Here is a 10387-nt window from a genome sequence, read left to right as displayed (position 1 = left end):
CTTTTCTTGACGTGCTTTAGGCAATCGACGTGTCACATTGCAGGTTTACACAGGTGTAGAGGAGAAGAAGTGGGTGAGATTTGATTTGGTGTGAGCTTCATCATTTGCAGTTCTCAGGAACAAAAGGGGGTGAGAGAGTGGGAGGAAAACAAATGAAACATGTCAAAAGAGGACATCGGTGACACTTGGTATGCATGTCTGTGATGCATTATAAACATAGGCATTATAATCTGCTCCTAATACTGTAAAATCATAGTTGTAAAAACTCAATCATAATGCTTTATAACTATAACCATAACACATTAACCATTTCTTAATGACTTATGAGGTTACATTATTATAATATTTCATAGTTGCTGGACACTTACAGACTTTTAGTTAAAATACATTAAAGTTTGACTTGCATAAATTGAATGCTTTAAAAATAATGTGTGTGTGTGCGTGCGTGCGTGCGTGCGTGCGTGCGTGCGTGCGTGCGTGCGTGTGTGTGTGTGTTTACAATGTTTATCTCGCTATGTAAAGGATGTGGGGTGATATACTATTTTGTTGGGTGGGTCGGACCATTCTTTTTTAAACTATTCATTCATTCATTTTTTAGATTGAAGATAATTACTGTACAATTATATTTAGGTGTTGTGCTATAGCCCATGCCCATGTTTAGGCTAAATGTGTACATGATTTGTTTAGCCTAATAGTATTTGTAACATCTCTTTGTGTGTACAATGTACAGTATTAGTCAATGCAACATGTGGAGTCAGAATTTGGCAGGTTATCAATTTCAGTCTAAGAAACCATACTTGCCCTGGGCAATCGTTATTACTGTTTTATTCCTTGCATTATTGAGATTTTCTTGTTTCATTGATATATTTTGTCTTTTTCCAGATTATTTTTGTACTTTTCACAGCATGCATGTGGACCGTTGGCCTGAAGGCTACAGCCACTACTGTGCTTGTGAGTTCACTCACATACTGTATTGATCAAATGGTCCTTCATTTAACAATGTGACTGTGAAATGAAGTGAGAGTGAACATGTAAATCCCATTGTACTAGTTGGAAAGAACACACTGAAGTTGCAGAACTTACAAAGAATAGAAGGCAGAGCTTGTTCTAAGTTGACATTTTCCTTCCAACAAGTGCATTGTTCTGTAATGCTATGTCGTGTTCTGATCCAACGAAGAGCGTTATCGCCAGACATTGACCCATAATTTCACCGCTGATTCTGAGCACATGCAGCCTCACATTTTGTCCAGCATCAACAATCAACAATCAGCCCTCTCTCCCATTTCAGTCTACGTGAGAAATGGATTGTTATTTGTCAGAGATATGGCTGAATATATGTAAATATCTAGCCTTTGTTTCCCCCCTTTGAAATATGCTTGGTGTGACGGCATGGCATTGATAGAGATACACCTCCCCATTCATTTCCAGAGTAAACCTAATTAGCCTCCGTGGCTCGTTTAATTCTCCAACAAATGGCAGATCAAGCCCTGGCCTCCCCTTTACAGAGACATCCACACATTCCTATTAGAATGGCCATTGATTGGATGAAAATGAAATTATAACTTTAATTAAACCTTCTCCATACAGATGCCTGTTAATAATTCCCCCCCTCCCAACCCCTTTAGATAAATGAGAGGTGTGAGAACACAAAGCTAATTTCTTGTTATTGCCGCATACAAGAAATTGCCACAGTGCACGTATTGATATATTCGCCCCGATACGAGAGACTTTCAATGCCCAGAAGTGATATTATGGAGATGTGTACCAGGGACGTGCTGGGCCCCTGATTCAGCCTGGGAAAAAGAGTTGTAGAGGCCCTCATTGCGCGCTATAGAGAGAGAGATCTCTCTATAGCGCTGCTGCTACTCAAATATTTGCCATTTCAGATCATGACAAGTGACAAGCCAGTGGGCCAATTACATGAGTTATATTTCGTCGTTGTCGGGTGGAAACCTTGTATGTCCAAAACCGTTTGTTTTGTATTTATCATTTTAAAAATGATTTAAACTAGTGAAAACAGCCGATCTACAAGCACACAACGCCTCGCGGTGCGAGGCGTTGTGTGCTTGTAGATCTGCTGTTTTCTCTACTTTTGTGCAACAGCCTTGTATGATGAAGCAGGGCTTTGCTTTGCGAATAAAAATTACAAATTTGAAACTTGAAGATAGAGGTTTCTGCCCGACAGTGACGATTTACTTTGTTGGCCGCCCAGCCCCCAAAATGGAACGAAGGCCGACATTTTATGTGTATTTCTTTTCCTAATGGTGGCCGGGAATGAACCGGCCGTTCGGGAGTTGTCCCGCTTTTCCCAATGTCCAGCACGTCCCTGATGTGTACACTGTACGAGAGGATGTTCCAAAAACTGTCTAGTTTCTTGTGGTTTTGATTTAAAAGCTCGGCGTAAATGGTGGACAGTGCGAGAATAGGAAAGTACTAATGCGCGGGAGATAGCAATGGTAGTGAATGAATCAATTCCTAATCTATCGGCGCCTTATCAACAGCACGGTGGAAGAGGTATTTGTTTACACGCAATAGGTGGAAGGCTTTGGCAGAACAAAACAAAAGAGTGTAAGTGTATAGCGTGTATTATTAGATATCAGCCGGAGCCATATCCTATCTGTTTTATTTTTGTATTATTATTTCTTTTTTTTTACAGTGGAGCTATTACCTCTCCCCCAAGGACCAGGTCAAAGTATAATCCTACTTAGGTGATAGTGGTACACACACACACACACACACACACACACACACACACACACACACACACACACACACACACACACACACACACACACACACACACACACACACACACACACACACACACAAAAAGCTGCTCCAGGAAAATAATGTGTCTCAGATCATGGTGTGAGTGTGTGCATATACCGTATGTTACTGTCTGGGCATGTGTGTGTGTGTGTGTGTGTGTGTTCATGACCACATTTGTTATCTCGTTTGGGGAGTGTACGTGCGTGCGTGTGACTATGCCCAGGTAGGTGCACACATAGACATCAAAGGGGGCTTGAGCCCCTGCCCTTTTATCTAAAAGTGCCCTCTCCAGACCATGAATGCTGTTCTTACTATGGTGAAAGAAATGCAAATGCCCTCTTTCCATGTCATGATACCTAAAGGTAGCATTCAAGAGAATTGCCTTGTCCAAACTCTCCTGAACTGAATGCAGCATCTTATGTTGAAAGGATGTCCCTCTCTGTGTAGAAATCCATGCCATTACGCCACATCTCCATTATAGACTTGATTATGCTTAGTTTAGTGTGGTATCACACACTGAAAATAGCTGGCCTCCAAGCTCACAACACGTCGCAGCGCGCCACGTTGTGAGCTTGGAGGTCTGCTATAGAAATGTCAGCCCCTGCCTCTCTAACATTCTCTGCACGTCCCTGACTATGCCCATAAAAGGAAGGTACCTGTGTGTGTCCACGCACCCTTGTGTGCGTGAGTGCGTGTGCAACTGTGCAAGCGTACGTGTTTACTAGTATGCACTATGCACATACAAGCATGTATGCGTCAGTTTGTCCATGTGAGTGAGCACTGAGAGATCTAGAAGGAGAAAGAGAGAGAGAGAGAGAGAGAGAGAGAGAGAGAGAGAGAGAGAGAGAGAGAGGGTCCCCAACCCACAGAGGTAAAATGTTATTTCTTGAGAGCCATACATCAACAGGCATTTGTTTAATGAGCGCCAGAGTGGAAAGACGTATAGAACATGTCAGGCGTCCACTTGCAGTGCGTTGCGGGTAGCAGATAGCATCACAGAGTGTGACCGCTCACTCTGTCTCCGCGCTCGCCTCCTTTATCTCCAGCCTCCCTCTCTCCGTTATAAATGAGAGACAGAACGGGACGAGAGGCCAAAATAATGGAGGAGGAAGGAAGGGAACGAGAGGAAAAGAGGATGACGCCAAAACACACGTGCACGTGCAGTCATGCACACGCACGCACGCACGCACACACACACACACACACACACACACACACACACACACACACACACACACACACACACACACACACACACACACACACACCCCAGTGGTGTGAAGTAACTAAGTACATTTAATTAAGTAATGTACAGTATACTTAAGTACAATTTTGAGGTATTTTTTTACTTTACTTGAGTAATGCCAATTTCCAATACTTTTACTTCTACTCCATCTCGGATCCAAATATTGTACCTTTACTACTTCCACTACATTTATTTGATAACTTTAGTTACTAGTTACTTTGCAGATATAAATTATAATATTATAAAACATACAGTACATAAACCACTTTAGCCTTATTGTATACCTTGGCTATTTGAAAATAGCCGATCTACAAGCTCACCAAGCTTGTAAATCTGCTATTTTAAAACATTTAGCAATTTTACTTTTGGTACTTTAAGTACTTATTGATGCCAATAGTTTTACACTTTTACTCGATTCCATTTTGAATTCTGCACTTCTATTAGTAACAGCGTATTTCTACGTTGCATGGTATGATGCACCATATCTACATGTATCTAAAAGAAACATGGAAATGAAGTTGTGTTTTTTCTTGAGGGGGGAGGGGGGGGGGGGGGTGCACAATCTCCCAAGTCATCTATCTTAGCGTGGTATCAGCAGGATGATCTGCATTCATTTGGTTTTTATCGGTGCGATCGCCGCGTGTGTCGCGCAGCGATCCTCCACTCCAGCCCCCCCTCCGCCTCTTGCCAGCAGCATTCCTAACTAACCTGTATTCCTGCCTCTAGCTAGCGGATCCCAGCTTGCCTTTTGTTAAGATATGTAAATGGCATGCACAGGGAGGACGTGTGGGTAATTAATTGTAACTGGGGGGATAATGTTTCGCTGTCAGAGATGTCTCTGGTTTGTTTAGCATTCTTTAAGAGTAATGTGCTTAAAGCGGTGGAGTCTGCAAGCCACTCGGTCTTAATTGTGCCACGCTGCGCTAACCGCTAAGGCAGAGCTAAGTTAGCCGCTCTTCCCTTTGCCTCCCTGCAGCGGCGAGCTAGCCGCGGCCCGGCCGTGCATCGGCTGTCATCTGCGTTGCAAGGAATACGTTGCAAAAACGAACAAAATAATCATGTGGAAATGAATTAAGGCGACCATTGTAGACCAGTTAGGCCCGTGAAACTTTTCCATGTGGAGTGGCATGACTCCTATTCTGCTATCTCTCTCTCTCTCTCTCTCTCTCTCTCTTTCTCTCTCTCCTTCTCTCACTCACATGCACAACGAAACAGATGAACATCCTGCCAGCTAAATCATGTTAACACCAGTGAATCTACCAGGGTGTGAAAGCCCATCACAGTATGAGGAAGGAGTATATGTAGAAGAACATGACAGCATGCGACACACACACACACACACACACACACACACACACACACACACACACACACACACACACACACACACACACACACACACACACACATATTGTTTAGAACAGCATTACATGGTAGCTAAAAGCTTATTCAGGTTTGTATTCCATCATGAATTTAAGAATGTCCCCTACCACTCCTGTACCTGACACTGCAGTCACGTGTCTGCAATACGCCACTATCTGAAGAGGTGACACACAAACGTAATCGCCAAACAGGAGGCTGATGTGGAGGCCTTTTTTTCTTTTTATTCCTTTGTTTCCTTCCCCCTTTCCCATCAGTGCTTCTCAAACTTTTACATTTCAAGGTCACCCCTTAACAGTGTACAAATGGACCCAAATGGACCCGCTAGGGTTGGAAAAACAGAGTCCCTGAAATCCACTTTGAAAACCACTGCTCTACATGAATATGAATTTATGAATGGAAAAAACAACAGTCTTGGTTACAGTAAGTTAAACATATCAGTTTAATTCATTATAATACAAATGTATTCAACAAAACAATACAACGTGGCAACACTACAAAAACAGAGAGCTATCTCATGGTCCATGCCCTACCCCATATCCCTAAACTTCTACTATTACTTTTTTTTTAAATACTTCAAATAGCCGATCTACATCGACACGCTGTGAGCTTGTAGAAAGTTTAGGGATAAGGAGTAAGGCATGGACGAAAATAGGGCCCAGAATGTCTAGACCACTTTCCACACAGTCCCTAGACCAGTGCTTAAACCAAGGCTTCTCAAAGTGGGTGCCGTGGCACCCTAGGGTGCTTTAAGGCCAGGGGTGGCTCAGAATACTTTGATGATATTTGAAATTCATCAACGTTACTTCAGTTTAACCACTTAGACCCTCCAGTCTAGACTAGACTATACCATGGACCTGAGTTAAACTTGTACAGTGCTTTCTTTTTCAGCTGTACACCAAGTCTCTTCACCAAAAATAGCAGATCTACAAGCTCACAACGCATCACATTAAGAGCTTGATTGGCTATTTTGGGTGAATGTTCCTCCAGCTGGAAACAGAATTTCCCCTGTGGGATAGGTCTAATTATTATTTAGTAGGCCTATGTTTGTATACTGTATGTGAACCAAACATACAACAAATTCAAAGCATATTTGACTTCCCTCATATGCATTCATTCCATCTGCGGCGGCTCTTCAGACTTGGTATTCCCAGCGATAACCCAACAGGATGTTTTCTCATAGAGCCTGCAGGGAATTCGTCATCGTGTGCACGCCAGTTAACTGCCATCAAACCTGAGCCCTGAGAGTGACTTAAACTGACACTGATCCAAAGCAGCCGTCCATCCCATCCTCGCATCAGAAGAGACAGCTCCCAGCAGGGTGCCAGGGTTATGTTCTTATTCCCAAGAGAGTCCACTTACCTCACCTGTCTGTCAAACTCCGGTCCGGCAGGAACCCCTCCTTCTCTCTGTCCTCCCCCTGTCTTTGTTTTGACGTGCGGCAGGCTTAGATGGCATGAAGGCTACAACGACCGTTCATCCTGCGTCAAAGTGCCAGCGTCCATCACATCTCATTCATGTCAACTTAATCTGCCCATACATACTCCTCCTTTCTTTCATCAGAGCCTTTCTCCCTCAAGCCCCTATCAGAGTCCAAGGTGAAGAGCTATCCACCGCAAATTTGAGGTGGAAACTAAGCTTTCCACCTCAAGTCAGAAAATAAGTGGAGGCCATCATAGTCAGTCACGGTGAAGTCCAATTCACCGTGACTGACTGGTCCAGGTCGACCAATCAGTGAACGGGGTGAAGAGCCTATATGTATGAAAGTAAAAACAGAGAGATGTGTCGGGACTCGCGGTGGAAAGCTCTTCACCGCGAGGAATGACGTAACGTTGTAGTTTTATGACTCAAAAAGACTACACCGCGGTGGATAGCTCTTCACCGCGGTACCGACTCTGATAGGGGCTTCAGTCTCTTTATGTGTTCTCACAGTTTGACTATATACAGTAGGTTAAAGGGCCTACACCATGCTTTTAAAACTATATTTTTTGTATAAATATATGCTCAAAATTGAGTCTTAGACAGGTTTTAACCCTCAAAAAACACTCTGACCATTCTTTTTGTTTGTTCTAGCTCTACTATAATGAGGCTCTCCAGCTGCAATACCAAAACGGCCTCTGTTTGCTCAGGGGCGCATCTAGTGGGGTTTTTCCAGAAAAAAAAGAAGTTTTTTGAAAAAAATAAGTTTTTTGAAAAAAAAAGTTTTTTGAAAAAAAATGTTTTTGAAAAAAAAAAAGTTTTTTGAAAAAAAAAAAAGTTTTTTGATTTTTTTTTTTTTTTTTTTAAGTTTTGAAAAAAAAATTGAAAAAAAATTTTTTTTAAAAAAAATTTTTTTTTGACTGCATTGCATTTTTTTGAAAAAAAAAGTTTTGAAAAAAAAAAAAAATTGAAAAAAAAAAATCTTTTTGAATTTTTTTTTTTTTGACTGAAAAAAAAAACGGGAAACGAGAGTGACGTCACTCTCGTCAACTCTCAGAACAGCACTGTTCTGAGAACCCGTGGAAAGCTTTTCATCTCTGTCTGCCCAAAACCAGAGAAAGACACAACGGTCAGAAATAGGACTTTGTGAGGATAGAAGGTGCCAGTGGGACCCCAAAAAAAGGTTTTAAAATAGAAAAAGTGAAAATTCATGGTGTAGGTCCTTTAAAGTCCTAGGGAGGGGACCATTGCAAAAGACGATAGAACGCAGGGTGACATGATGACTTGTTGTATAGGATTCTGTATTTCACGGGACAGCTGACAACCCTAGTGCAAATCTTATTGCATCGCATCCATCGCCTGCCCATAAATGGGCTTGCCTGACATCATAGTATGCGAATGGGCATTGTTACTATAACACTGACTTCAACCGTTTCTGGCCAATTTGTTAGGCAACGGTTGACGCCGGTGCAAATCACAGCCGTTAGACTGTTGTGCTGCGTTGTCAGCCCAATAATCCCAGAAATGGCATCAGGCAAGAGGATTTTCTTCTTGTGGCCTATGGCATAAAATGCACATGGGCTAGATGTGCATGTAACATGGGTATGTGCCCGCCTTTGTGAGTGTACGTGCCATTTCAAAACTTCACGCGTCCTGCCATAGGCAAGACAGTAGATGTCCAGTCGATTGGCAGAACACTGAGCTTGTAGATCAGCTATTTTTGCTATTTGTATGACCATTTGTATGACCTTCTCTGACTTTGAAGTTTAAATCTACCTGTGAAGGTGTATTCTGTTTTTCAATGGGAATGGAGTGGTTTCTTGGCATTTGCATGGTTCTGCAAAAATACCCTCCATTCTCCATAAAATGTAGAAAGACAAAACAGCCAGGGAAAGAAACCTGTGGGAAAAACGCATTTGCAGGACATTTTCAGGAAAAGAGCGGCACATCTGTATGTGTGAAAAGTGCAAAGTTTGATTGGCAGCACAGGCCAGTCAGCCAACATGCCACGTGATGGCACCATGGTAACTTTGTAAATAACTGTATACTGCTGTGCTACTACTGGACAACTGAATTTCCCCCTTGGGATAATAAAGGTATCTATCTATCTATATCTATCTATCACCAGCATAACCTTATGTGCATGGGATTTTCCTTCTTTCAAATCAGGGTATAACCCCCTTTTCCTCTGGGGACAACTGATATATATACAGTTAAGTAAATAAAGGGAATGCCAGTGTGTACCCTGACAGGAGCAGTCAAGTATACAGCGTGTCATTATATATTCATATGCCCACTCATGTGTCCGCTCCGGCCACCAATGAATCAATATCGCAGCTAATAACGATCCACGCGCGACATGCAAAACAGCTTAGCACACAACCCCACGAGTGGGAATGTGTTCATTGTGCGTGACACTCTGACTGCTTGATCGTGATTAACTATGGCCAAGATCAAGACTCAGTCAGAGATCATGCTAGCCGTGTCTATCCTATTCATTCCAAGTTACTCATGTCACCGCAGTAGTATGGATGAATAAACCCAGTAAACAAACCTTTTCACCTTTTGTAAAACAGATACAAGATGTTATGTTTTTCTTTTACATTTAAGCCTGTCGTCCATACTGGCATTTTCAGGGAGTTACATACCATGACCCGACATAACGTCCCCCTGTAAACTACGATGGAAGGATCGAGGCTTGGTTATTTACTCTTCTGATCTTGTATTTATTACTCTAGAGTCACATTATAACTCTATCATTGTAATCAACTTGTCTCAAATAAACACAATCGTCCCTGTCATCAAAGCCACAGGTCTCATAACATATGCAATGTCATTTGCCATGATCATATTACCATGTACCATATATATAGCCGTAATCGCGTCCGTAATACTCGCGCATAGTAAATCTTTACCCTTTGCCCCCTTGACAATCACATCTTGTATCGGTTTATTTTCTTTGCGCCCTCAAATCACAATATGAAAATAGAATATTTCACCAGTAAAATAAATGAATATCAAATCAATTAATTAAAACAGAACATATAAGTTCGGCGTCAACATTATAGTTCAGCTATAGGCCGTGGCTCAGCCTAAACCCAGGAGCTAACGGTTAAGCCTCGATCAGAGTCGGCTCCGCGGTGGAAGGCAGTAGTCTTTTTGAGTCATGAAACTACAACGTTACGTCATTCCTCGCGGTGAAGAGCTTTCGCGAGTCCCGACACATCTCTCTGTTTTTACTATCAGACAGATCGGTTTTTCACCCCGTTCACTGATTGGTCGATCTAGACCAGTCAGTCACGGTGAATAGGACTCCACCATGACGGACTATGATGGCCTTCACTTATTTTCTGACTTGAGGTGGAAAGCTTTCCACCTCAAATTTGCGGTGGATAGCTCTTCACCGCAGACTCTGATAGAGGCTTTATAGCGCCATGCCGGCTCATGTAAACTTGCATAACTGGGTCTTTAAATGCATTAATAATACAGTTTGTCTGCCAGGGTCTGTTCAAATTGTATTATTGGGACGTTCTGGGACGGAAGTGAACAGGTTCCACAGCAGACATGGCGGGT

The sequence above is a fragment of the Nannobrachium achirus genome (assembly GCF_963921795.1).
Source record: "Nannobrachium achirus genome assembly, chromosome: 7".
NCBI lineage: Eukaryota > Metazoa > Chordata > Actinopteri > Myctophiformes > Myctophidae > Nannobrachium > Nannobrachium achirus.
This window is presented reverse-complemented; position numbering follows the sequence as displayed.